General features: G+C 43.1%; 55 non-coding genes and 4 pseudogenes across 55 annotated transcripts; all 59 read left to right on the forward strand.

Moving 5' to 3' along the window:
* Window positions 1-10: 10 nt before the first annotated feature.
* Window positions 11-129, forward strand: LOC145887030 (5S ribosomal RNA). The gene has a single exon (XR_014398617.1). It is a non-coding gene; the product is annotated as a 5S ribosomal RNA (ribosomal RNA).
* Window positions 130-268: 139 nt separating this feature from the next.
* LOC145883880 (5S ribosomal RNA) lies at window positions 269-387 on the forward strand. The gene has a single exon (XR_014395456.1). It is a non-coding gene; the product is annotated as a 5S ribosomal RNA (ribosomal RNA).
* A 139-nt stretch (window positions 388-526) lies between these two features.
* LOC145883881 (5S ribosomal RNA) lies at window positions 527-645 on the forward strand. The gene has a single exon (XR_014395457.1). It is a non-coding gene; the product is annotated as a 5S ribosomal RNA (ribosomal RNA).
* Window positions 646-784: 139 nt separating this feature from the next.
* Window positions 785-903, forward strand: LOC145883882 (5S ribosomal RNA). Its single transcript, XR_014395458.1, has one exon. It is a non-coding gene; the product is annotated as a 5S ribosomal RNA (ribosomal RNA).
* A 409-nt stretch (window positions 904-1,312) lies between these two features.
* LOC145887031 (5S ribosomal RNA) lies at window positions 1,313-1,431 on the forward strand. The gene has a single exon (XR_014398618.1). It is a non-coding gene; the product is annotated as a 5S ribosomal RNA (ribosomal RNA).
* A 139-nt stretch (window positions 1,432-1,570) lies between these two features.
* LOC145883883 (5S ribosomal RNA) lies at window positions 1,571-1,689 on the forward strand. Its single transcript, XR_014395459.1, has one exon. It is a non-coding gene; the product is annotated as a 5S ribosomal RNA (ribosomal RNA).
* A 139-nt stretch (window positions 1,690-1,828) lies between these two features.
* Window positions 1,829-1,947, forward strand: LOC145883884 (5S ribosomal RNA). The gene has a single exon (XR_014395460.1). It is a non-coding gene; the product is annotated as a 5S ribosomal RNA (ribosomal RNA).
* Window positions 1,948-2,356: 409 nt separating this feature from the next.
* Window positions 2,357-2,475, forward strand: LOC145887032 (5S ribosomal RNA). The gene has a single exon (XR_014398619.1). It is a non-coding gene; the product is annotated as a 5S ribosomal RNA (ribosomal RNA).
* Window positions 2,476-2,614: 139 nt separating this feature from the next.
* On the forward strand, window positions 2,615-2,733 carry LOC145883885 (5S ribosomal RNA). Its single transcript, XR_014395461.1, has one exon. It is a non-coding gene; the product is annotated as a 5S ribosomal RNA (ribosomal RNA).
* A 139-nt stretch (window positions 2,734-2,872) lies between these two features.
* LOC145883887 (5S ribosomal RNA) lies at window positions 2,873-2,991 on the forward strand. Its single transcript, XR_014395463.1, has one exon. It is a non-coding gene; the product is annotated as a 5S ribosomal RNA (ribosomal RNA).
* Window positions 2,992-3,400: 409 nt separating this feature from the next.
* Window positions 3,401-3,519, forward strand: LOC145887033 (5S ribosomal RNA). Its single transcript, XR_014398620.1, has one exon. It is a non-coding gene; the product is annotated as a 5S ribosomal RNA (ribosomal RNA).
* A 139-nt stretch (window positions 3,520-3,658) lies between these two features.
* On the forward strand, window positions 3,659-3,777 carry LOC145883888 (5S ribosomal RNA). The gene has a single exon (XR_014395464.1). It is a non-coding gene; the product is annotated as a 5S ribosomal RNA (ribosomal RNA).
* Window positions 3,778-3,916: 139 nt separating this feature from the next.
* LOC145883889 (5S ribosomal RNA) lies at window positions 3,917-4,035 on the forward strand. Its single transcript, XR_014395465.1, has one exon. It is a non-coding gene; the product is annotated as a 5S ribosomal RNA (ribosomal RNA).
* A 409-nt stretch (window positions 4,036-4,444) lies between these two features.
* LOC145887034 (5S ribosomal RNA) lies at window positions 4,445-4,563 on the forward strand. Its single transcript, XR_014398621.1, has one exon. It is a non-coding gene; the product is annotated as a 5S ribosomal RNA (ribosomal RNA).
* A 140-nt stretch (window positions 4,564-4,703) lies between these two features.
* Window positions 4,704-4,822, forward strand: LOC145886830 (5S ribosomal RNA). The gene has a single exon (XR_014398416.1). It is a non-coding gene; the product is annotated as a 5S ribosomal RNA (ribosomal RNA).
* A 139-nt stretch (window positions 4,823-4,961) lies between these two features.
* LOC145883890 (5S ribosomal RNA) lies at window positions 4,962-5,080 on the forward strand. Its single transcript, XR_014395466.1, has one exon. It is a non-coding gene; the product is annotated as a 5S ribosomal RNA (ribosomal RNA).
* Window positions 5,081-5,219: 139 nt separating this feature from the next.
* Window positions 5,220-5,338, forward strand: LOC145883891 (5S ribosomal RNA). Its single transcript, XR_014395467.1, has one exon. It is a non-coding gene; the product is annotated as a 5S ribosomal RNA (ribosomal RNA).
* Window positions 5,339-5,747: 409 nt separating this feature from the next.
* Window positions 5,748-5,866, forward strand: LOC145887035 (5S ribosomal RNA). Its single transcript, XR_014398622.1, has one exon. It is a non-coding gene; the product is annotated as a 5S ribosomal RNA (ribosomal RNA).
* Window positions 5,867-6,006: 140 nt separating this feature from the next.
* On the forward strand, window positions 6,007-6,125 carry LOC145886831 (5S ribosomal RNA). The gene has a single exon (XR_014398417.1). It is a non-coding gene; the product is annotated as a 5S ribosomal RNA (ribosomal RNA).
* A 409-nt stretch (window positions 6,126-6,534) lies between these two features.
* On the forward strand, window positions 6,535-6,653 carry LOC145887672 (5S ribosomal RNA). The gene has a single exon (XR_014399263.1). It is a non-coding gene; the product is annotated as a 5S ribosomal RNA (ribosomal RNA).
* Window positions 6,654-6,792: 139 nt separating this feature from the next.
* LOC145883892 (5S ribosomal RNA) lies at window positions 6,793-6,911 on the forward strand. The gene has a single exon (XR_014395468.1). It is a non-coding gene; the product is annotated as a 5S ribosomal RNA (ribosomal RNA).
* A 409-nt stretch (window positions 6,912-7,320) lies between these two features.
* LOC145887036 (5S ribosomal RNA) lies at window positions 7,321-7,439 on the forward strand. Its single transcript, XR_014398623.1, has one exon. It is a non-coding gene; the product is annotated as a 5S ribosomal RNA (ribosomal RNA).
* A 139-nt stretch (window positions 7,440-7,578) lies between these two features.
* LOC145884447 (5S ribosomal RNA) lies at window positions 7,579-7,697 on the forward strand. The gene has a single exon (XR_014396025.1). It is a non-coding gene; the product is annotated as a 5S ribosomal RNA (ribosomal RNA).
* A 409-nt stretch (window positions 7,698-8,106) lies between these two features.
* LOC145852649 (uncharacterized) lies at window positions 8,107-8,225 on the forward strand (annotated as a pseudogene).
* Window positions 8,226-8,364: 139 nt separating this feature from the next.
* Window positions 8,365-8,483, forward strand: LOC145883893 (5S ribosomal RNA). Its single transcript, XR_014395469.1, has one exon. It is a non-coding gene; the product is annotated as a 5S ribosomal RNA (ribosomal RNA).
* Window positions 8,484-8,892: 409 nt separating this feature from the next.
* On the forward strand, window positions 8,893-9,011 carry LOC145887038 (5S ribosomal RNA). The gene has a single exon (XR_014398625.1). It is a non-coding gene; the product is annotated as a 5S ribosomal RNA (ribosomal RNA).
* A 139-nt stretch (window positions 9,012-9,150) lies between these two features.
* On the forward strand, window positions 9,151-9,269 carry LOC145883894 (5S ribosomal RNA). The gene has a single exon (XR_014395470.1). It is a non-coding gene; the product is annotated as a 5S ribosomal RNA (ribosomal RNA).
* A 139-nt stretch (window positions 9,270-9,408) lies between these two features.
* On the forward strand, window positions 9,409-9,527 carry LOC145883895 (5S ribosomal RNA). The gene has a single exon (XR_014395471.1). It is a non-coding gene; the product is annotated as a 5S ribosomal RNA (ribosomal RNA).
* A 409-nt stretch (window positions 9,528-9,936) lies between these two features.
* On the forward strand, window positions 9,937-10,055 carry LOC145887039 (5S ribosomal RNA). The gene has a single exon (XR_014398626.1). It is a non-coding gene; the product is annotated as a 5S ribosomal RNA (ribosomal RNA).
* A 140-nt stretch (window positions 10,056-10,195) lies between these two features.
* LOC145886832 (5S ribosomal RNA) lies at window positions 10,196-10,314 on the forward strand. Its single transcript, XR_014398418.1, has one exon. It is a non-coding gene; the product is annotated as a 5S ribosomal RNA (ribosomal RNA).
* A 409-nt stretch (window positions 10,315-10,723) lies between these two features.
* LOC145887674 (5S ribosomal RNA) lies at window positions 10,724-10,842 on the forward strand. Its single transcript, XR_014399265.1, has one exon. It is a non-coding gene; the product is annotated as a 5S ribosomal RNA (ribosomal RNA).
* A 139-nt stretch (window positions 10,843-10,981) lies between these two features.
* Window positions 10,982-11,100, forward strand: LOC145885508 (5S ribosomal RNA). Its single transcript, XR_014397091.1, has one exon. It is a non-coding gene; the product is annotated as a 5S ribosomal RNA (ribosomal RNA).
* A 409-nt stretch (window positions 11,101-11,509) lies between these two features.
* Window positions 11,510-11,628, forward strand: LOC145887040 (5S ribosomal RNA). Its single transcript, XR_014398627.1, has one exon. It is a non-coding gene; the product is annotated as a 5S ribosomal RNA (ribosomal RNA).
* A 139-nt stretch (window positions 11,629-11,767) lies between these two features.
* On the forward strand, window positions 11,768-11,886 carry LOC145884448 (5S ribosomal RNA). Its single transcript, XR_014396026.1, has one exon. It is a non-coding gene; the product is annotated as a 5S ribosomal RNA (ribosomal RNA).
* A 409-nt stretch (window positions 11,887-12,295) lies between these two features.
* LOC145851981 (5S ribosomal RNA) lies at window positions 12,296-12,414 on the forward strand. The gene has a single exon (XR_014373834.1). It is a non-coding gene; the product is annotated as a 5S ribosomal RNA (ribosomal RNA).
* A 139-nt stretch (window positions 12,415-12,553) lies between these two features.
* LOC145883896 (5S ribosomal RNA) lies at window positions 12,554-12,672 on the forward strand. Its single transcript, XR_014395472.1, has one exon. It is a non-coding gene; the product is annotated as a 5S ribosomal RNA (ribosomal RNA).
* A 409-nt stretch (window positions 12,673-13,081) lies between these two features.
* LOC145887041 (5S ribosomal RNA) lies at window positions 13,082-13,200 on the forward strand. The gene has a single exon (XR_014398628.1). It is a non-coding gene; the product is annotated as a 5S ribosomal RNA (ribosomal RNA).
* Window positions 13,201-13,339: 139 nt separating this feature from the next.
* Window positions 13,340-13,458, forward strand: LOC145883898 (5S ribosomal RNA). Its single transcript, XR_014395474.1, has one exon. It is a non-coding gene; the product is annotated as a 5S ribosomal RNA (ribosomal RNA).
* Window positions 13,459-13,867: 409 nt separating this feature from the next.
* On the forward strand, window positions 13,868-13,986 carry LOC145852650 (uncharacterized; annotated as a pseudogene).
* A 139-nt stretch (window positions 13,987-14,125) lies between these two features.
* LOC145883899 (5S ribosomal RNA) lies at window positions 14,126-14,244 on the forward strand. The gene has a single exon (XR_014395475.1). It is a non-coding gene; the product is annotated as a 5S ribosomal RNA (ribosomal RNA).
* A 409-nt stretch (window positions 14,245-14,653) lies between these two features.
* On the forward strand, window positions 14,654-14,772 carry LOC145852651 (uncharacterized; annotated as a pseudogene).
* A 139-nt stretch (window positions 14,773-14,911) lies between these two features.
* On the forward strand, window positions 14,912-15,030 carry LOC145883900 (5S ribosomal RNA). The gene has a single exon (XR_014395476.1). It is a non-coding gene; the product is annotated as a 5S ribosomal RNA (ribosomal RNA).
* Window positions 15,031-15,439: 409 nt separating this feature from the next.
* Window positions 15,440-15,558, forward strand: LOC145887042 (5S ribosomal RNA). The gene has a single exon (XR_014398629.1). It is a non-coding gene; the product is annotated as a 5S ribosomal RNA (ribosomal RNA).
* A 139-nt stretch (window positions 15,559-15,697) lies between these two features.
* Window positions 15,698-15,816, forward strand: LOC145883901 (5S ribosomal RNA). Its single transcript, XR_014395477.1, has one exon. It is a non-coding gene; the product is annotated as a 5S ribosomal RNA (ribosomal RNA).
* A 409-nt stretch (window positions 15,817-16,225) lies between these two features.
* On the forward strand, window positions 16,226-16,344 carry LOC145887043 (5S ribosomal RNA). Its single transcript, XR_014398630.1, has one exon. It is a non-coding gene; the product is annotated as a 5S ribosomal RNA (ribosomal RNA).
* A 139-nt stretch (window positions 16,345-16,483) lies between these two features.
* On the forward strand, window positions 16,484-16,602 carry LOC145883902 (5S ribosomal RNA). The gene has a single exon (XR_014395478.1). It is a non-coding gene; the product is annotated as a 5S ribosomal RNA (ribosomal RNA).
* A 409-nt stretch (window positions 16,603-17,011) lies between these two features.
* Window positions 17,012-17,130, forward strand: LOC145887044 (5S ribosomal RNA). Its single transcript, XR_014398631.1, has one exon. It is a non-coding gene; the product is annotated as a 5S ribosomal RNA (ribosomal RNA).
* A 139-nt stretch (window positions 17,131-17,269) lies between these two features.
* LOC145883903 (5S ribosomal RNA) lies at window positions 17,270-17,388 on the forward strand. Its single transcript, XR_014395479.1, has one exon. It is a non-coding gene; the product is annotated as a 5S ribosomal RNA (ribosomal RNA).
* Window positions 17,389-17,797: 409 nt separating this feature from the next.
* On the forward strand, window positions 17,798-17,916 carry LOC145887045 (5S ribosomal RNA). Its single transcript, XR_014398632.1, has one exon. It is a non-coding gene; the product is annotated as a 5S ribosomal RNA (ribosomal RNA).
* Window positions 17,917-18,055: 139 nt separating this feature from the next.
* Window positions 18,056-18,174, forward strand: LOC145883904 (5S ribosomal RNA). Its single transcript, XR_014395480.1, has one exon. It is a non-coding gene; the product is annotated as a 5S ribosomal RNA (ribosomal RNA).
* A 139-nt stretch (window positions 18,175-18,313) lies between these two features.
* LOC145883905 (5S ribosomal RNA) lies at window positions 18,314-18,432 on the forward strand. Its single transcript, XR_014395481.1, has one exon. It is a non-coding gene; the product is annotated as a 5S ribosomal RNA (ribosomal RNA).
* A 409-nt stretch (window positions 18,433-18,841) lies between these two features.
* On the forward strand, window positions 18,842-18,960 carry LOC145852851 (uncharacterized; annotated as a pseudogene).
* Window positions 18,961-19,369: 409 nt separating this feature from the next.
* Window positions 19,370-19,488, forward strand: LOC145886049 (5S ribosomal RNA). Its single transcript, XR_014397633.1, has one exon. It is a non-coding gene; the product is annotated as a 5S ribosomal RNA (ribosomal RNA).
* Window positions 19,489-19,627: 139 nt separating this feature from the next.
* Window positions 19,628-19,746, forward strand: LOC145883906 (5S ribosomal RNA). The gene has a single exon (XR_014395482.1). It is a non-coding gene; the product is annotated as a 5S ribosomal RNA (ribosomal RNA).
* Window positions 19,747-19,885: 139 nt separating this feature from the next.
* LOC145857357 (5S ribosomal RNA) lies at window positions 19,886-20,004 on the forward strand. The gene has a single exon (XR_014378254.1). It is a non-coding gene; the product is annotated as a 5S ribosomal RNA (ribosomal RNA).
* Window positions 20,005-20,143: 139 nt separating this feature from the next.
* Window positions 20,144-20,262, forward strand: LOC145881934 (5S ribosomal RNA). Its single transcript, XR_014393502.1, has one exon. It is a non-coding gene; the product is annotated as a 5S ribosomal RNA (ribosomal RNA).
* Window positions 20,263-20,671: 409 nt separating this feature from the next.
* Window positions 20,672-20,790, forward strand: LOC145884660 (5S ribosomal RNA). Its single transcript, XR_014396239.1, has one exon. It is a non-coding gene; the product is annotated as a 5S ribosomal RNA (ribosomal RNA).
* A 139-nt stretch (window positions 20,791-20,929) lies between these two features.
* LOC145882036 (5S ribosomal RNA) lies at window positions 20,930-21,048 on the forward strand. Its single transcript, XR_014393603.1, has one exon. It is a non-coding gene; the product is annotated as a 5S ribosomal RNA (ribosomal RNA).
* A 139-nt stretch (window positions 21,049-21,187) lies between these two features.
* Window positions 21,188-21,306, forward strand: LOC145852308 (5S ribosomal RNA). The gene has a single exon (XR_014374162.1). It is a non-coding gene; the product is annotated as a 5S ribosomal RNA (ribosomal RNA).
* Window positions 21,307-21,349: the final 43 nt, after the last annotated feature.

Consider the following 21,349-nt stretch of genomic DNA (forward strand, 5'->3'; position numbering starts at 1 on the left):
ATTGTTTATCGCTTACGGCCATACCAGCCTGGGTACGCCCGATCTCGTCTGATCTAGGAAGCTAAGCAGGGTCGGGCCTGGTTAGTACTTGGATGGGAGACCGCCTGGGAATACCAGGTGCTGTAAGCATTTTGTCCACGAGGGTGTGCTCTTGCACTATTTCATCAGCAACACTGCCTTGTAGTAAGCGTTTAATGATGAATTGACTAAATGTCTGTTTTATCAGACTCACTTTGACTATATATGTTGTAGCAAGAGATTGATTCTCGCTTACGGCCATATCAGCCTGGGTACGCCCGATCTCGTCTGATCTCGGAAGCTAAGCAGGGTCGGGCCTGGTTAGTACTTGGATGGGAGACCGCCTGGGAATACCAGGTGCTGTAAGCATTTTGTCCACGAGGGTGTGCTCTTGCACTATTTCATCAGCAACACTGCCTTGTAGTAAGCATTTAATGATGAATTGACTAAATGTCTGTTTTATCAGACTCACTTTGACTATATATGTTGTAGCAAGAGATTGATTCTCGCTTACGGCCATATCAGCCTGGGTACGCCCGATCTCGTCTGATCTCGGAAGCTAAGCAGGGTCGGGCCTGGTTAGTACTTGGATGGGAGACCGCCTGGGAATACCAGGTGCTGTAAGCATTTTGTCCACGAGGGTGTGCTCTTGCACTATTTCATCAGCAACACTGCCTTGTAGTAAGCATTTAATGATGAATTGACTAAATGTCTGTTTTATCAGACTCACTTTGACTATATATGTTGTAGCAAGAGATTGATTCTCGCTTACGGCCATATCAGCCTGGGTACGCCCGATCTCGTCTGATCTCGGAAGCTAAGCAGGGTCGGGCCTGGTTAGTACTTGGATGGGAGACCGCCTGGGAATACCAGGTGCTGTAAGCATTTTGTCCACGAGGGTGTGCTCTTGCACTATTTCATCAGCAACACTGCCTTGTAGTAAGCATTTAATGATGAATTGACAAAATGCAGCTTCCTGCCTTTTTAATAGGATCAAATTTCCTTGTGTTTTCAATTAGCATCTGCCTTGTATTTATAAGACAAACAAGAATATTGTTGCTGAATGCAGCTTGTGTGTGCTTTATGCTCCTTTGGCCTGTTGAAATGATGAAAGGAAATGAAGTTTGTATTTTATCCAACTACCTGTGCTAAAAAGTGATGGGAACAGTGTTTGTAATTTCTTCTACTTTTTCAGTGACACAAAGTTCAAGCTGCTTATCTAATTGGTGAAAATGCAATGTCTGTTTATCACACTCACTTTGACTATATATGTTGTAGCAAGAGATTGTTTATCGCTTACGGCCATACCAGCCTGGGTACGCCCGATCTCGTCTGATCTAGGAAGCTAAGCAGGGTCGGGCCTGGTTAGTACTTGGATGGGAGACCGCCTGGGAATACCAGGTGCTGTAAGCATTTTGTCCACGAGGGTGTGCTCTTGCACTATTTCATCAGCAACACTGCCTTGTAGTAAGCGTTTAATGATGAATTGACTAAATGTCTGTTTTATCAGACTCACTTTGACTATATATGTTGTAGCAAGAGATTGATTCTCGCTTACGGCCATATCAGCCTGGGTACGCCCGATCTCGTCTGATCTCGGAAGCTAAGCAGGGTCGGGCCTGGTTAGTACTTGGATGGGAGACCGCCTGGGAATACCAGGTGCTGTAAGCATTTTGTCCACGAGGGTGTGCTCTTGCACTATTTCATCAGCAACACTGCCTTGTAGTAAGCATTTAATGATGAATTGACTAAATGTCTGTTTTATCAGACTCACTTTGACTATATATGTTGTAGCAAGAGATTGATTCTCGCTTACGGCCATATCAGCCTGGGTACGCCCGATCTCGTCTGATCTCGGAAGCTAAGCAGGGTCGGGCCTGGTTAGTACTTGGATGGGAGACCGCCTGGGAATACCAGGTGCTGTAAGCATTTTGTCCACGAGGGTGTGCTCTTGCACTATTTCATCAGCAACACTGCCTTGTAGTAAGCATTTAATGATGAATTGACAAAATGCAGCTTCCTGCCTTTTTAATAGGATCAAATTTCCTTGTGTTTTCAATTAGCATCTGCCTTGTATTTATAAGACAAACAAGAATATTGTTGCTGAATGCAGCTTGTGTGTGCTTTATGCTCCTTTGGCCTGTTCAAATGATGAAAGGAAATAAAGTTTGTATTTTATCCAACTACCTGTGCTAAAAAGTGATGGGAACAGTGTTTGTAATTTCTTCTACTTTTTCAGTGACACAAAGTTCAAGCTGCTTATCTAATTGGTGAAAATGCAATGTCTGTTTATCACACTCACTTTGACTATATATGTTGTAGCAAGAGATTGTTTCTCGCTTACGGCCATACCAGCCTGGGTACGCCCGATCTCGTCTGATCTAGGAAGCTAAGCAGGGTCGGGCCTGGTTAGTACTTGGATGGGAGACCGCCTGGGAATACCAGGTGCTGTAAGCATTTTGTCCACGAGGGTGTGCTCTTGCACTATTTCATCAGCAACACTGCCTTGTAGTAAGCATTTAATGATGAATTGACTAAATGTCTGTTTTATCAGACTCACTTTGACTATATATGTTGTAGCAAGAGATTGATTCTCGCTTACGGCCATATCAGCCTGGGTACGCCCGATCTCGTCTGATCTCGGAAGCTAAGCAGGGTCGGGCCTGGTTAGTACTTGGATGGGAGACCGCCTGGGAATACCAGGTGCTGTAAGCATTTTGTCCACGAGGGTGTGCTCTTGCACTATTTCATCAGCAACACTGCCTTGTAGTAAGCATTTAATGATGAATTGACTAAATGTCTGTTTTATCAGACTCACTTTGACTATATATGTTGTAGCAAGAGATTGATTCTCGCTTACGGCCATATCAGCCTGGGTACGCCCGATCTCGTCTGATCTCGGAAGCTAAGCAGGGTCGGGCCTGGTTAGTACTTGGATGGGAGACCGCCTGGGAATACCAGGTGCTGTAAGCATTTTGTCCACGAGGGTGTGCTCTTGCACTATTTCATCAGCAACACTGCCTTGTAGTAAGCATTTAATGATGAATTGACAAAATGCAGCTTCCTGCCTTTTTAATAGGATCAAATTTCCTTGTGTTTTCAATTAGCATCTGCCTTGTATTTATAAGACAAACAAGAATATTGTTGCTGAATGCAGCTTGTGTGTGCTTTATGCTCCTTTGGCCTGTTCAAATGATGAAAGGAAATGAAGTTTGTATTTTATCCAACTACCTGTGCTAAAAAGTGATGGGAACAGTGTTTGTAATTTCTTCTACTTTTTCAGTGACACAAAGTTCAAGCTGCTTATCTAATTGGTGAAAATGCAATGTCTGTTTATCACACTCACTTTGACTATATATGTTGTAGCAAGAGATTGTTTATCGCTTACGGCCATACCAGCCTGGGTACGCCCGATCTCGTCTGATCTAGGAAGCTAAGCAGGGTCGGGCCTGGTTAGTACTTGGATGGGAGACCGCCTGGGAATACCAGGTGCTGTAAGCATTTTGTCCACGAGGGTGTGCTCTTGCACTATTTCATCAGCAACACTGCCTTGTAGTAAGCGTTTAATGATGAATTGACTAAATGTCTGTTTTATCAGACTCACTTTGACTATATATGTTGTAGCAAGAGATTGATTCTCGCTTACGGCCATATCAGCCTGGGTACGCCCGATCTCGTCTGATCTCGGAAGCTAAGCAGGGTCGGGCCTGGTTAGTACTTGGATGGGAGACCGCCTGGGAATACCAGGTGCTGTAAGCATTTTGTCCACGAGGGTGTGCTCTTGCACTATTTCATCAGCAACACTGCCTTGTAGTAAGCATTTAATGATGAATTGACTAAATGTCTGTTTTATCAGACTCACTTTGACTATATATGTTGTAGCAAGAGATTGATTCTCGCTTACGGCCATATCAGCCTGGGTACGCCCGATCTCGTCTGATCTCGGAAGCTAAGCAGGGTCGGGCCTGGTTAGTACTTGGATGGGAGACCGCCTGGGAATACCAGGTGCTGTAAGCATTTTCTCCACGAGGGTGTGCTCTTGCACTATTTCATCAGCAACACTGCCTTGTAGTAAGCATTTAATGATGAATTGACAAAATGCAGCTTCCTGCCTTTTTAATAGGATCAAATTTCCTTGTGTTTTCAATTAGCATCTGCCTTGTATTTATAAGACAAACAAGAATATTGTTGCTGAATGCAGCTTGTGTGTGCTTTATGCTCCTTTGGCCTGTTCAAATGATGAAAGGAAATAAAGTTTGTATTTTATCCAACTACCTGTGCTAAAAAGTGATGGGAACAGTGTTTGTAATTTCTTCTACTTTTTCAGTGACACAAAGTTCAAGCTGCTTATCTAATTGGTGAAAATGCAATGTCTGTTTATCACACTCACTTTGACTATATATGTTGTAGCAAGAGATTGTTTCTCGCTTACGGCCATACCAGCCTGGGTACGCCCGATCTCGTCTGATCTAGGAAGCTAAGCAGGGTCGGGCCTGGTTAGTACTTGGATGGGAGACCGCCTGGGAATACCAGGTGCTGTAAGCATTTTGTCCACGAGGGTGTGCTCTTGCACTATTTCATCAGCAACACTGCCTTGTAGTAAGCATTTAATGATGAATTGACTAAATGTCTGTTTTATCAGACTCAAATTTGACTATATATGTTGTAGCAAGAGATTGATTCTTGCTTACGGCCATATCAGCCTGGGTACGCCCGATCTCGTCTGATCTTGGAAGCTAAGCAGGGTCGGGCCTGGTTAGTACTTGGATGGGAGACCGCCTGGGAATACCAGGTGCTGTAAGCATTTTGTCCACGAGGGTGTGCTCTTGCACTATTTCATCAGCAACACTGCCTTGTAGTAAGCATTTAATGATGAATTGACTAAATGTCTGTTTTATCAGACTCACTTTGACTATATATGTTGTAGCAAGAGATTGATTCTCGCTTACGGCCATATCAGCCTGGGTACGCCCGATCTCGTCTGATCTCGGAAGCTAAGCAGGGTCGGGCCTGGTTAGTACTTGGATGGGAGACCGCCTGGGAATACCAGGTGCTGTAAGCATTTTGTCCACGAGGGTGTGCTCTTGCACTATTTCATCAGCAACACTGCCTTGTAGTAAGCATTTAATGATGAATTGACTAAATGTCTGTTTTATCAGACTCACTTTGACTATATATGTTGTAGCAAGAGATTGATTCTCGCTTACGGCCATATCAGCCTGGGTACGCCCGATCTCGTCTGATCTCGGAAGCTAAGCAGGGTCGGGCCTGGTTAGTACTTGGATGGGAGACCGCCTGGGAATACCAGGTGCTGTAAGCATTTTGTCCACGAGGGTGTGCTCTTGCACTATTTCATCAGCAACACTGCCTTGTAGTAAGCATTTAATGATGAATTGACAAAATGCAGCTTCCTGCCTTTTTAATAGGATCAAATTTCCTTGTGTTTTCAATTAGCATCTGCCTTGTATTTATAAGACAAACAAGAATATTGTTGCTGAATGCAGCTTGTGTGTGCTTTATGCTCCTTTGGCCTGTTCAAATGATGAAAGGAAATGAAGTTTGTATTTTATCCAACTACCTGTGCTAAAAAGTGATGGGAACAGTGTTTGTAATTTCTTCTACTTTTTCAGTGACACAAAGTTCAAGCTGCTTATCTAATTGGTGAAAATGCAATGTCTGTTTATCACACTCACTTTGACTATATATGTTGTAGCAAGAGATTGTTTATCGCTTACGGCCATACCAGCCTGGGTACGCCCGATCTCGTCTGATCTAGGAAGCTAAGCAGGGTCGGGCCTGGTTAGTACTTGGATGGGAGACCGCCTGGGAATACCAGGTGCTGTAAGCATTTTGTCCACGAGGGTGTGCTCTTGCACTATTTCATCAGCAACACTGCCTTGTAGTAAGCATTTAATGATGAATTGACTAAATGTCTGTTTTATCAGACTCAAATTTGACTATATATGTTGTAGCAAGAGATTGATTCTCGCTTACGGCCATATCAGCCTGGGTACGCCCGATCTCGTCTGATCTTGGAAGCTAAGCAGGGTCGGGCCTGGTTAGTACTTGGATGGGAGACCGCCTGGGAATACCAGGTGCTGTAAGCATTTTGTCCACGAGGGTGTGCTCTTGCACTATTTCATCAGCAACACTGCCTTGTAGTAAGCATTTAATGATGAATTGACAAAATGCAGCTTCCTGCCTTTTTAATAGGATCAAATTTCCTTGTGTTTTCAATTAGCATCTGCCTTGTATTTATAAGACAAACAAGAATATTGTTGCTGAATGCAGCTTGTGTGTGCTTTATGCTCCTTTGCCCTGTTCAAATGATGAAAGGAAATAAAGTTTGTATTTTATCCAACTACCTGTGCTAAAAAGTGATGGGAACAGTGTTTGTAATTTCTTCTACTTTTTCAGTGACACAAAGTTCAAGCTGCTTATCTAATTGGTGAAAATGCAATGTCTGTTTATCACACTCACTTTGACTATATATGTTGTAGCAAGAGATTGTTTCTCGCTTACGGCCATACCAGCCTGGGTACGCCCGATCTCGTTTGATCTAGGAAGCTAAGCAGGGTCGGGCCTGGTTAGTACTTGGATGGGAGACCGCCTGGGAATACCAGGTGCTGTAAGCATTTTGTCCACGAGGGTGTGCTCTTGCACTATTTCATCAGCAACACTGCCTTGTAGTAAGCGTTTAATGATGAATTGACTAAATGTCTGTTTTATCAGACTCACTTTGACTATATATGTTGTAGCAAGAGATTGATTCTCGCTTACGGCCATATCAGCCTGGGTACGCCCGATCTCGTCTGATCTCGGAAGCTAAGCAGGGTCGGGCCTGGTTAGTACTTGGATGGGAGACCGCCTGGGAATACCAGGTGCTGTAAGCATTTTGTCCACGAGGGTGTGCTCTTGCACTATTTCATCAGCAACACTGCCTTGTAGTAAGCATTTAATGATGAATTGACAAAATGCAGCTTCCTGCCTTTTTAATAGGATCAAATTTCCTTGTGTTTTCAATTAGCATCTGCCTTGTATTTATAAGACAAACAAGAATATTGTTGCTGAATGCAGCTTGTGTGTGCTTTATGCTCCTTTGCCCTGTTCAAATGATGAAAGGAAATAAAGTTTGTATTTTATCCAACTACCTGTGCTAAAAAGTGATGGGAACAGTGTTTGTAATTTCTTCTACTTTTTCAGTGACACAAAGTTCAAGCTGCTTATCTAATTGGTGAAAATGCAATGTCTGTTTATCACACTCACTTTGACTATATATGTTGTAGCAAGAGATTGTTTCTCGCTTACGGCCATACCAGCCTGGGTACGCCCGATCTCGTCTGATCTAGGAAGCTAAGCAGGGTCGGGCCTGGTTAGTACTTGGATGGGAGACCGCCTGGGAATACCAGGTGCTGTAAGCATTTTGTCCACGAGGGTGTGCTCTTGCACTATTTCATCAGCAACACTGCCTTGTAGTAAGCGTTTAATGATGAATTGACTAAATGTCTGTTTTATCAGACTCACTTTGACTATATATGTTGTAGCAAGAGATTGATTCTCGCTTACAGCCATATCAGCCTGGGTACGCCCGATCTCGTCTGATCTCGGAAGCTAAGCAGGGTCGGGCCTGGTTAGTACTTGGATGGGAGACCGCCTGGGAATACCAGGTGCTGTAAGCATTTTGTCCACGAGGGTGTGCTCTTGCACTATTTCATCAGCAACACTGCCTTGTAGTAAGCATTTAATGATGAATTGACAAAATGCAGCTTCCTGCCTTTTTAATAGGATCAAATTTCCTTGTGTTTTCAATTAGCATCTGCCTTGTATTTATAAGACAAACAAGAATATTGTTGCTGAATGCAGCTTGTGTGTGCTTTATGCTCCTTTGCCCTGTTCAAATGATGAAAGGAAATAAAGTTTGTATTTTATCCAACTACCTGTGCTAAAAAGTGATGGGAACAGTGTTTGTAATTTCTTCTACTTTTTCAGTGACACAAAGTTCAAGCTGCTTATCTAATTGGTGAAAATGCAATGTCTGTTTATCACACTCACTTTGACTATATATGTTGTAGCAAGAGATTGTTTCTCGCTTACGGCCATACCAGCCTGGGTACGCCCGATCTCGTCTGATCTAGGAAGCTAATTAGGGTCGGGCCTGGTTAGTACTTGGATGGGAGACCGCCTGGGAATACCAGGTGCTGTAAGCATTTTGTCCACGAGGGTGTGCTCTTGCACTATTTCATCAGCAACACTGCCTTGTAGTAAGCATTTAATGATGAATTGACTAAATGTCTGTTTTATCAGACTCACTTTGACTATATATGTTGTAGCAAGAGATTGATTCTCGCTTACGGCCATATCAGCCTGGGTACGCCCGATCTCGTCTGATCTCGGAAGCTAAGCAGGGTCGGGCCTGGTTAGTACTTGGATGGGAGACCGCCTGGGAATACCAGGTGCTGTAAGCATTTTGTCCACGAGGGTGTGCTCTTGCACTATTTCATCAGCAACACTGCCTTGTAGTAAGCATTTAATGATGAATTGACAAAATGCAGCTTCCTGCCTTTTTAATAGGATCAAATTTCCTTGTGTTTTCAATTAGCATCTGCCTTGTATTTATAAGACAAACAAGAATATTGTTGCTGAATGCAGCTTGTGTGTGCTTTATGCTCCTTTGGCCTGTTCAAATGATGAAAGGAAATGAAGTTTGTATTTTATCCAACTACCTGTGCTAAAAAGTGATGGGAACAGTGTTTGTAATTTCTTCTACTTTTTCAGTGACACAAAGTTCAAGCTGCTTATCTAATTGGTGAAAATGCAATGTCTGTTTATCACACTCACTTTGACTATATATGTTGTAGCAAGAGATTGTTTATCGCTTACGGCCATACCAGCCTGGGTACGCCCGATCTCGTCTGATCTAGGAAGCTAAGCAGGGTCGGGCCTGGTTAGTACTTGGATGGGAGACCGCCTGGGAATACCAGGTGCTGTAAGCATTTTGTCCACGAGGGTGTGCTCTTGCACTATTTCATCAGCAACACTGCCTTGTAGTAAGCGTTTAATGATGAATTGACTAAATGTCTGTTTTATCAGACTCACTTTGACTATATATGTTGTAGCAAGAGATTGATTCTCGCTTACGGCCATATCAGCCTGGGTACGCCCGATCTCGTCTGATCTCGGAAGCTAAGCAGGGTCGGGCCTGGTTAGTACTTGGATGGGAGACCGCCTGGGAATACCAGGTGCTGTAAGCATTTTGTCCACGAGGGTGTGCTCTTGCACTATTTCATCAGCAACACTGCCTTGTAGTAAGCATTTAATGATGAATTGACTAAATGTCTGTTTTATCAGACTCACTTTGACTATATATGTTGTAGCAAGAGATTGATTCTCGCTTACGGCCATATCAGCCTGGGTACGCCCGATCTCGTCTGATCTCGGAAGCTAAGCAGGGTCGGGCCTGGTTAGTACTTGGATGGGAGACCGCCTGGGAATACCAGGTGCTGTAAGCATTTTCTCCACGAGGGTGTGCTCTTGCACTATTTCATCAGCAACACTGCCTTGTAGTAAGCATTTAATGATGAATTGACAAAATGCAGCTTCCTGCCTTTTTAATAGGATCAAATTTCCTTGTGTTTTCAATTAGCATCTGCCTTGTATTTATAAGACAAACAAGAATATTGTTGCTGAATGCAGCTTGTGTGTGCTTTATGCTCCTTTGGCCTGTTCAAATGATGAAAGGAAATAAAGTTTGTATTTTATCCAACTACCTGTGCTAAAAAGTGATGGGAACAGTGTTTGTAATTTCTTCTACTTTTTCAGTGACACAAAGTTCAAGCTGCTTATCTAATTGGTGAAAATGCAATGTCTGTTTATCACACTCACTTTGACTATATATGTTGTAGCAAGAGATTGTTTCTCGCTTACGGCCATACCAGCCTGGGTACGCCCGATCTCGTCTGATCTAGGAAGCTAAGCAGGGTCGGGCCTGGTTAGTACTTGGATGGGAGACCGCCTGGGAATACCAGGTGCTGTAAGCATTTTGTCCACGAGGGTGTGCTCTTGCACTATTTCATCAGCAACACTGCCTTGTAGTAAGCATTTAATGATGAATTGACTAAATGTCTGTTTTATCAGACTCAAATTTGACTATATATGTTGTAGCAAGAGATTGATTCTTGCTTACGGCCATATCAGCCTGGGTACGCCCGATCTCGTCTGATCTTGGAAGCTAAGCAGGGTCGGGCCTGGTTAGTACTTGGATGGGAGACCGCCTGGGAATACCAGGTGCTGTAAGCATTTTGTCCACGAGGGTGTGCTCTTGCACTATTTCATCAGCAACACTGCCTTGTAGTAAGCATTTAATGATGAATTGACAAAATGCAGCTTCCTGCCTTTTTAATAGGATCAAATTTCCTTGTGTTTTCAATTAGCATCTGCCTTGTATTTATAAGACAAACAAGAATATTGTTGCTGAATGCAGCTTGTGTGTGCTTTATGCTCCTTTGCCCTGTTCAAATGATGAAAGGAAATAAAGTTTGTATTTTATCCAACTACCTGTGCTAAAAAGTGATGGGAACAGTGTTTGTAATTTCTTCTACTTTTTCAGTGACACAAAGTTCAAGCTGCTTATCTAATTGGTGAAAATGCAATGTCTGTTTATCACACTCACTTTGACTATATATGTTGTAGCAAGAGATTGTTTCTCGCTTACGGCCATACCAGCCTGGGTACGCCCGATCTCGTTTGATCTAGGAAGCTAAGCAGGGTCGGGCCTGGTTAGTACTTGGATGGGAGACCGCCTGGGAATACCAGGTGCTGTAAGCATTTTGTCCACGAGGGTGTGCTCTTGCACTATTTCATCAGCAACACTGCCTTGTAGTAAGCGTTTAATGATGAATTGACTAAATGTCTGTTTTATCAGACTCACTTTGACTATATATGTTGTAGCAAGAGATTGATTCTCGCTTACGGCCATATCAGCCTGGGTACGCCCGATCTCGTCTGATCTCGGAAGCTAAGCAGGGTCGTGCCTGGTTAGTACTTGGATGGGAGACCGCCTGGGAATACCAGGTGCTGTAAGCATTTTGTCCACGAGGGTGTGCTCTTGCACTATTTCATCAGCAACACTGCCTTGTAGTAAGCATTTAATGATGAATTGACAAAATGCAGCTTCCTGCCTTTTTAATAGGATCAAATTTCCTTGTGTTTTCAATTAGCATCTGCCTTGTATTTATAAGACAAACAAGAATATTGTTGCTGAATGCAGCTTGTGTGTGCTTTATGCTCCTTTGCCCTGTTCAAATGATGAAAGGAAATAAAGTTTGTATTTTATCCAACTACCTGTGCTAAAAAGTGATGGGAACAGTGTTTGTAATTTCTTCTACTTTTTCAGTGACACAAAGTTCAAGCTGCTTATCTAATTGGTGAAAATGCAATGTCTGTTTATCACACTCACTTTGACTATATATGTTGTAGCAAGAGATGGTTTCTCGCTTACGGCCATACCAGCCTGGGTACGCCCGATCTCGTCTGATCTAGGAAGCTAAGCAGGGTCGGGCCTGGTTAGTACTTGGATGGGAGACCGCCTGGGAATACCAGGTGCTGTAAGCATTTTGTCCACGAGGGTGTGCTCTTGCACTATTTCATCAGCAACACTGCCTTGTAGTAAGCGTTTAATGATGAATTGACTAAATGTCTGTTTTATCAGACTCACTTTGACTATATATGTTGTAGCAAGAGATTGATTCTCGCTTACAGCCATATCAGCCTGGGTACGCCCGATCTCGTCTGATCTCGGAAGCTAAGCAGGGTCGGGCCTGGTTAGTACTTGGATGGGAGACCGCCTGGGAATACCAGGTGCTGTAAGCATTTTGTCCACGAGGGTGTGCTCTTGCACTATTTCATCAGCAACACTGCCTTGTAGTAAGCATTTAATGATGAATTGACAAAATGCAGCTTCCTGCCTTTTTAATAGGATCAAATTTCCTTGTGTTTTCAATTAGCATCTGCCTTGTATTTATAAGACAAACAAGAATATTGTTGCTGAATGCAGCTTGTGTGTGCTTTATGCTCCTTTGCCCTGTTCAAATGATGAAAGGAAATAAAGTTTGTATTTTATCCAACTACCTGTGCTAAAAAGTGATGGGAACAGTGTTTGTAATTTCTTCTACTTTTTCAGTGACACAAAGTTCAAGCTGCTTATCTAATTGGTGAAAATGCAATGTCTGTTTATCACACTCACTTTGACTATATATGTTGTAGCAAGAGATTGTTTCTCGCTTACGGCCATACCAGCCTGGGTACACCCGATCTCGTCTGATCTAGGAAGCTAATTAGGGTCGGGCCTGGTTAGTACTTGGATGGGAGACCGCCTGGGAATACCAGGTGCTGTAAGCATTTTGTCCACGAGGGTGTGCTCTTGCACTATTTCATCAGCAACACTGCCTTGTAGTAAGCATTTAATGATGAATTGACTAAATGTCTGTTTTATCAGACTCACTTTGACTATATATGTTGTAGCAAGAGATTGATTCTCGCTTACGGCCATATCAGCCTGGGTACGCCCGATCTCGTCTGATCTCGGAAGCTAAGCAGGGTCGGGCCTGGTTAGTACTTGGATGGGAGACCGCCTGGGAATACCAGGTGCTGTAAGCATTTTGTCCACGAGGGTGTGCTCTTGAACTATTTCATCAGCAACACTGCCTTGTAGTAAGCATTTAATGATGAATTGACAAAATGCAGCTTCCTGCCTTTTTAATAGGATCAAATTTCCTTGTGTTTTCAATTAGCATCTGCCTTGTATTTATAAGACAAACAAGAATATTGTTGCTGAATGCAGCTTGTGTGTGCTTTATGCTCCTTTGCCCTGTTCAAATGATGAAAGGAAATAAAGTTTGTATTTTATCCAACTACCTGTGCTAAAAAGTGATGGGAACAGTGTTTGTAATTTCTTCTACTTTTTCAGTGACACAAAGTTCAAGCTGCTTATCTAATTGGTGAAAATGCAATGTCTGTTTATCACACTCACTTTGACTATATATGTTGTAGCAAGAGATTGTTTCTCGCTTACGGCCATACCAGCCTGGGTACGCCCGATCTCGTCTGATCTAGGAAGCTAAGCAGGGTCGGGCCTGGTTAGTACTTGGATGGGAGACCGCCTGGGAATACCAGGTGCTGTAAGCATATTGTCCACGAGGGTGTGCTCTTGCACTATTTCATCAGCAACACTGCCTTGTAGTAAGCGTTTAATGATGAATTGACTAAATGTCTGTTTTATCAGACTCACTTTGACTATATATGTTGTAGCAAGAGATTGATTCTCGCTTACGGCCATATCAGCCTGGGTACGCCCGATCTCGTCTGATCTCGGAAGCTAAGCAGGGTCGGGCCTGGTTAGTACTTGGATGGGAGACCGCCTGGGAATACCAGGTGCTGTAAGCATTTTGTCCACGAGGGTGTGCTCTTGCACTATTTCATCAGCAACACTGCCTTGTAGTAAGCATTTAATGATGAATTGACAAAATGCAGCTTCCTGCCTTTTTAATAGGATCAAATTTCCTTGTGTTTTCAATTAGCATCTGCCTTGTATTTATAAGACAAACAAGAATATTGTTGCTGAATGCAGCTTGTGTGTGCTTTATGCTCCTTTGCCCTGTTCAAATGATGAAAGGAAATAAAGTTTGTATTTTATCCAACTACCTGTGCTAAAAAGTGATGGGAACAGTGTTTGTAATTTCTTCTACTTTTTCAGTGACACAAAGTTCAAGCTGCTTATCTAATTGGTGAAAATGCAATGTCTGTTTATCACACTCACTTTGACTATATATGTTGTAGCAAGAGATTGTTTCTCGCTTACGGCCATACCAGCCTGGGTACGCCCGATCTCGTCTGATCTAGGAAGCTAATTAGGGTCGGGCCTGGTTAGTACTTGGATGGGAGACCGCCTGGGAATACCAGGTGCTGTAAGCATTTTGTCCACGAGGGTGTGCTCTTGCACTATTTCATCAGCAACACTGCCTTGTAGTAAGCATTTAATGATGAATTGACTAAATGTCTGTTTTATCAGACTCACTTTGACTATATATGTTGTAGCAAGAGATTGATTCTCGCTTACGGCCATATCAGCCTGGGTACGCCCGATCTCGTCTGATCTCGGAAGCTAAGCAGGGTCGGGCCTGGTTAGTACTTGGATGGGAGACCGCCTGGGAATACCAGGTGCTGTAAGCATTTTGTCCACGAGGGTGTGCTCTTGCACTATTTCATCAGCAACACTGCCTTGTAGTAAGCATTTAATGATGAATTGACAAAATGCAGCTTCCTGCCTTTTTAATAGGATCAAATTTCCTTGTGTTTTCAATTAGCATCTGCCTTGTATTTATAAGACAAACAAGAATATTGTTGCTGAATGCAGCTTGTGTGTGCTTTATGCTCCTTTGCCCTGTTCAAATGATGAAAGGAAATAAAGTTTGTATTTTATCCAACTACCTGTGCTAAAAAGTGATGGGAACAGTGTTTGTAATTTCTTCTACTTTTTCAGTGACACAAAGTTCAAGCTGCTTATCTAATTGGTGAAAATGCAATGTCTGTTTATCACACTCACTTTGACTATATATGTTGTAGCAAGAGATTGTTTCTCGCTTACGGCCATACCAGCCTGGGTACGCCCGATCTCGTCTGATCTAGGAAGCTAATTAGGGTCGGGCCTGGTTAGTACTTGGATGGGAGACCGCCTGGGAATACCAGGTGCTGTAAGCATTTTGTCCACGAGGGTGTGCTCTTGCACTATTTCATCAGCAACACTGCCTTGTAGTAAGCATTTAATGATGAATTGACTAAATGTCTGTTTTATCAGACTCACTTTGACTATATATGTTGTAGCAAGAGATTGATTCTCGCTTACGGCCATATCAGCCTGGGTACGCCCGATCTCGTCTGATCTCGGAAGCTAAGCAGGGTCGGGCCTGGTTAGTACTTGGATGGGAGACCGCCTGGGAATACCAGGTGCTGTAAGCATTTTGTCCACGAGGGTGTGCTCTTGCACTATTTCATCAGCAACACTGCCTTGTAGTAAGCATTTAATGATGAATTGACAAAATGCAGCTTCCTGCCTTTTTAATAGGATCAAATTTCCTTGTGTTTTCAATTAGCATCTGCCTTGTATTTATAAGACAAACAAGAATATTGTTGCTGAATGCAGCTTGTGTGTGCTTTATGCTCCTTTGCCCTGTTCAAATGATGAAAGGAAATAAAGTTTGTATTTTATCCAACTACCTGTGCTAAAAAGTGATGGGAACAGTGTTTGTAATTTCTTCTACTTTTTCAGTGACACAAAGTTCAAGCTGCTTATCTAATTGGTGAAAATGCAATGTCTGTTTATCACACTCACTTTGACTATATATGTTGTAGCAAGAGATTGTTTCTCGCTTACGGCCATACCAGCCTGGGTACGCCCGATCTCGTCTGATCTAGGAAGCTAAGCAGGGTCGGGCCTGGTTAGTACTTGGATGGGAGACCGCCTGGGAATACCAGGTGCTGTAAGCATATTGTCCACGAGGGTGTGCTCTTGCACTATTTCATCAGCAACACTGCCTTGTAGTAAGCGTTTAATGATGAATTGACAAAATGTCTGTTTTATCAGACTCACTTTGACTATATATGTTGTAGCAAGAGATTGATTCTCGCTTACGGCCATATCAGCCTGGGTACGCCCGATCTCGTCTGATCTCGGAAGCTAAGCAGGGTCGGGCCTGGTTAGTACTTGGATGGGAGACCGCCTGGGAATACCAGGTGCTGTAAGCATTTTGTCCACGAGGGTGTGCTCTTGCACTATTTCATCAGCAACACTGCCTTGTAGTAAGCATTTAATGATGAATTGACAAAATGCAGCTTCCTGCCTTTTTAATAGGATCAAATTTCCTTGTGTTTTCAATTAGCATCTGCCTTGTATTTATAAGACAAACAAGAATATTGTTGCTGAATGCAGCTTGTGTGTGCTTTATGCTCCTTTGCCCTGTTCAAATGATGAAAGGAAATAAAGTTTGTATTTTATCCAACTACCTGTGCTAAAAAGTGATGGGAACAGTGTTTGTAATTTCTTCTACTTTTTCAGTGACACAAAGTTCAAGCTGCTTATCTAATTGGTGAAAATGCAATGTCTGTTTATCACACTCACTTTGACTATATATGTTGTAGCAAGAGATTGTTTCTCGCTTACGGCCATACCAGCCTGGGTACGCCCGATCTCGTCTGATCTAGGAAGCTAAGCAGGGTCGGGCCTGGTTAGTACTTGGATGGGAGACCGCCTGGGAATACCAGGTGCTGTAAGCATTTTGTCCACGAGGGTGTGCTCTTGCACTATTTCATCAGCAACACTGCCTTGTAGTAAGCGTTTAATGATGAATTGACTAAATGTCTGTTTTATCAGACTCACTTTGACTATATATGTTGTAGCAAGAGATTGATTCTCGCTTACGGCCATATCAGCCTGGGTACGCCCGATCTCGTCTGATCTCGGAAGCTAAGCAGGGTCGGGCCTGGTTAGTACTTGGATGGGAGACCGCCTGGGAATACCAGGTGCTGTAAGCATTTTGTCCACGAGGGTGTGCTCTTGCACTATTTCATCAGCAACACTGCCTTGTAGTAAGCATTTAATGATGAATTGACAAAATGCAGCTTCCTGCCTTTTTAATAGGATCAAATTTCCTTGTGTTTTCAATTAGCATCTGCCTTGTATTTATAAGACAAACAAGAATATTGTTGCTGAATGCAGCTTGTGTGTGCTTTATGCTCCTTTGCCCTGTTCAAATGATGAAAGGAAATAAAGTTTGTATTTTATCCAACTACCTGTGCTAAAAAGTGATGGGAACAGTGTTTGTAATTTCTTCTACTTTTTCAGTGACACAAAGTTCAAGCTGCTTATCTAATTGGTGAAAATGCAATGTCTGTTTATCACACTCACTTTGACTATATATGTTGTAGCAAGAGATTGTTTCTCGCTTACGGCCATACCAGCCTGGGTACGCCCGATCTCGTCTGATCTAGGAAGCTAAGCAGGGTCGGGCCTGGTTAGTACTTGGATGGGAGACCGCCTGGGAATACCAGGTGCTGTAAGCATTTTGTCCACGAGGGTGTGCTCTTGCACTATTTCATCAGCAACACTGCCTTGTAGTAAGCGTTTAATGATGAATTGACTAAATGTCTGTTTTATCAGACTCACTTTGACTATATATGTTGTAGCAAGAGGTTGATTCTCGCTTACGGCCATATCAGCCTGGGTACGCCCGATCTCGTCTGATCTCGGAAGCTAAGCAGGGTCGGGCCTGGTTAGTACTTGGATGGGAGACCGCCTGGGAATACCAGGTGCTGTAAGCATTTTGTCCACGAGGGTGTGCTCTTGCACTATTTCATCAGCAACACTGCCTTGTAGTAAGCATTTAATGATGAATTGACAAAATGCAGCTTCCTGCCTTTTTAATAGGATCAAATTTCCTTGTGTTTTCAATTAGCATCTGCCTTGTATTTATAAGACAAACAAGAATATTGTTGCTGAATGCAGCTTGTGTGTGCTTTATGCTCCTTTGCCCTGTTCAAATGATGAAAGGAAATAAAGTTTGTATTTTATCCAACTACCTGTGCTAAAAAGTGATGGGAACAGTGTTTGTAATTTCTTCTACTTTTTCAGTGACACAAAGTTCAAGCTGCTTATCTAATTGGTGAAAATGCAATGTCTGTTTATCACACTCACTTTGACTATATATGTTGTAGCAAGAGATTGTTTCTCGCTTACGGCCATACCAGCCTGGGTACGCCCGATCTCGTCTGATCTAGGAAGCTAAGCAGGGTCGGGCCTGGTTAGTACTTGGATGGGAGACCGCCTGGGAATACCAGGTGCTGTAAGCATTTTGTCCACGAGGGTGTGCTCTTGCACTATTTCATCAGCAACACTGCCTTGTAGTAAGCATTTAATGATGAATTGACTAAATGTCTGTTTTATCAGACTCACTTTGACTATATATGTTGTAGCAAGAGATTGATTCTCGCTTACGGCCATATCAGCCTGGGTACGCCCGATCTCGTCTGATCTCGGAAGCTAAGCAGGGTCGGGCCTGGTTAGTACTTGGATGGGAGACCGCCTGGGAATACCAGGTGCTGTAAGCATTTTGTCCACGAGGGTGTGCTCTTGCACTATTTCATCAGCAACACTGCCTTGTAGTAAGCATTTAATGATGAATTGACTAAATGTCTGTTTTATCAGACTCACTTTGACTATATATGTTGTAGCAAGAGATTGATTCTCGCTTACGGCCATATCAGCCTGGGTACGCCCGATCTCGTCTGATCTCGGAAGCTAAGCAGGGTCGGGCCTGGTTAGTACTTGGATGGGAGACCGCCTGGGAATACCAGGTGCTGTAAGCATTTTGTCCACGAGGGTGTGCTCTTGCACTATTTCATCAGCAACACTGCCTTGTAGTAAGCATTTAATGATGAATTGACAAAATGCAGCTTCCTGCCTTTTTAATAGGATCAAATTTCCTTGTGTTTTCAATTAGCATCTGCCTTGTATTTATAAGACAAACAAGAATATTGTTGCTGAATGCAGCTTGTGTGTGCTTTATGCTCCTTTGCCCTGTTCAAATGATGAAAGGAAATAAAGTTTGTATTTTATCCAACTACCTGTGCTAAAAAGTGATGGGAACAGTGTTTGTAATTTCTTCTACTTTTTCAGTGACACAAAGTTCAAGCTGCTTATCTAATTGGTGAAAATGCAATGTCTGTTTATCACACTCACTTTGACTATATATGTTGTAGCAAGAGATTGTTTCTCGCTTACGGCCATACCAGCCTGGGTACGCCCGATCTTGTCTGATCTAGGAAGCTAAGCAGGGTCGGGCCTGGTTAGTACTTGGATGGGAGACCGCCTGGGAATACCAGGTGCTGTTAGCATTTTGTCCACGAGGGTGTGCTCTTGCACTATTTCATCAGCAACACTGCCTTGTAGTAAGCATTTAATGATGAATTGACAAAATGCAGCTTCCTGCCTTTTTAATAGGATCAAATTTCCTTGTGTTTTCAATTAGCATCTGCCTTGTATTTATAAGACAAACAAGAATATTGTTGCTGAATGCAGCTTGTGTGTGCTTTATGCTCCTTTGCCCTGTTCAAATGATGAAAGGAAATAAAGTTTGTATTTTATCCAACTACCTGTGCTAAAAAGTGATGGGAACAGTGTTTGTAATTTCTTCTACTTTTTCAGTGACACAAAGTTCAAGCTGCTTATCTAATTGGTGAAAATGCAATGTCTGTTTATCACACTCACTTTGACTATATATGTTGTAGCAAGAGATTGTTTCTCGCTTACGGCCATACCAGCCTGGGTACGCCCAATCTCGTCTGATCTCGGAAGCTAAGCAGGGTCGGGCCTGGTTAGTACTTGGATGGGAGACCGCCTGGGAATACCAGGTGCTGTAAGCATTTTGTCCACGAGGGTGTGCTCTTGCACTATTTCATCAGCAACACTGCCTTGTAGTAAGCATTTAATGATGAATTGACTAAATGTCTGTTTTATCAGACTCACTTTGACTATATATGTTGTAGCAAGAGATTGATTCTCGCTTACGGCCATATCAGCCTGGGTACGCCCGATCTCGTCTGATCTCGGAAGCTAAGCAGGGTCGGGCCTGGTTAGTACTTGGATGGGAGACCGCCTGGGAATACCAGGTGCTGTAAGCATTTTGTCCACGAGGGTGTGCTCTTGCACTATTTCATCAGCAACACTGCCTTGTAGTAAGCATTTAATGATGAATTGACTAAATGTCTGTTTTATCAGACTCACTTTGACTATACATGTTGTAGCAAGAGATTGTTTCTCGCTTACGGCCATACCAGCCTGGGTACGCCCGATCTCGTCTGATCTCGGAAGCTAAGCAGGGTCGGGCCTGGTTAGTACTTGGATGGGAGACCGCCTGGGAATACCAGGTGCTGTAAGCATTTTGTCCACGAGGGTGTGCTCTTGCACTATTTCATCAGCAACACTGCCTTGTATTAAGCATTTAATGATGAATTGACTAAATGTCTGTTTTATCAGACTCACTTTGACTATATATGTTGTAGCAAGAGATTGTTTCTCGCTTACGGCCATACCAGCCTGGGTACGCCCGATCTCGTCTGATCTCGGAAGCTAAGCAGGGTCGGGCCTGGTAAGTACTTGGATGGGAGACCGCCTGGGAATACCAGGTGCTGTAAGCATTTTGTCCACGAGGGTGTGCCCCTGCACTATTTCATCAGCAACACTGCCTTGTAGTAAGCATTTAATGATGAATTGACTAAATGCAGCTTCCTGCCTTTTTAATAGGATCAAATTTCCTTGTGTTTTCAATTAGCATCTGCCTTGTATTTATAAGACAAACAAGAATATTGTTGCTGAATGCAGCTTGTGTGTGCTTTGTGCTCCTTTGCCCTGTTCAAATGATGAAAGGAAATAAAGTTTGTATTTTATCCAACTACCTGTGCTAAAAAGTGATGGGAACAGTGTTTGTAATTTCTTCTACTTTTTCAGTGACACAAAGTTCAAGCTGCTTATCTAATTGGTGAAAATGCAATGTCTGTTTATCACACTCACTTTGACTATATATGTTGTAGCAAGAGATTGTTTCTCGCTTACGGCCATACCAGCATGGGTACACCCGATCTCGTCTGATCTCGGAAGCTATGCAGGTTCGGGCCTGGTTAGTACTTGGATGGGAGACCGCCTGGGAATACCAGGTGCTGTAAGCATTTTGTCCACGAGGGTGTGCTCTTGCACTATTTCATCAGCAACACTGCCTTGTATTAAGCATTTAATGATGAATTGACTAAATGTCTGTTTTATCAGACTCACTTTGACTATATATGTTGTAGCAAGAGATTGTTTCTCGCTTACGGCCATACCAGCCTGGGTACGCCCGATCTCGTCTGATCTCGGAAGCTAAGCAGGGTCGGGCCTGGTTAGTACTTGGATGGGAGACCTCCTGGGAATACCAGGTGCTGTAAGCATTTTGTCCACGAGGGTGTGCTCTTGCACTATTTCATCAGCAACACTGCCTTGTATTAAGCGTTTAATGATGAATTGACTAAATGTCTGTTTTATCAGACTCACTTTGACTATATATGTTGTAGCAAGAGATTGTTTCTCGCTTACGGCCATACCAGCCTGGGTACGCCCGATCTCGTCTGATCTCTGAAGCTAAGCAGGGTCGGGCCTGGTTAGTACTTGGATGGGAGACAGCCTGGGAATACCAGGTGCTGTAAGCATTTTGTCCACGAGGGTGTGCTCTTGCACTATTTCATCAGCAAC

The sequence above is a fragment of the Salmo salar genome, chromosome 08 (genome assembly GCF_965601325.2).
Source record: "Salmo salar chromosome 08, fSalSal1, whole genome shotgun sequence".
In the NCBI taxonomy this organism is placed as follows: domain Eukaryota; kingdom Metazoa; phylum Chordata; class Actinopteri; order Salmoniformes; family Salmonidae; genus Salmo; species Salmo salar.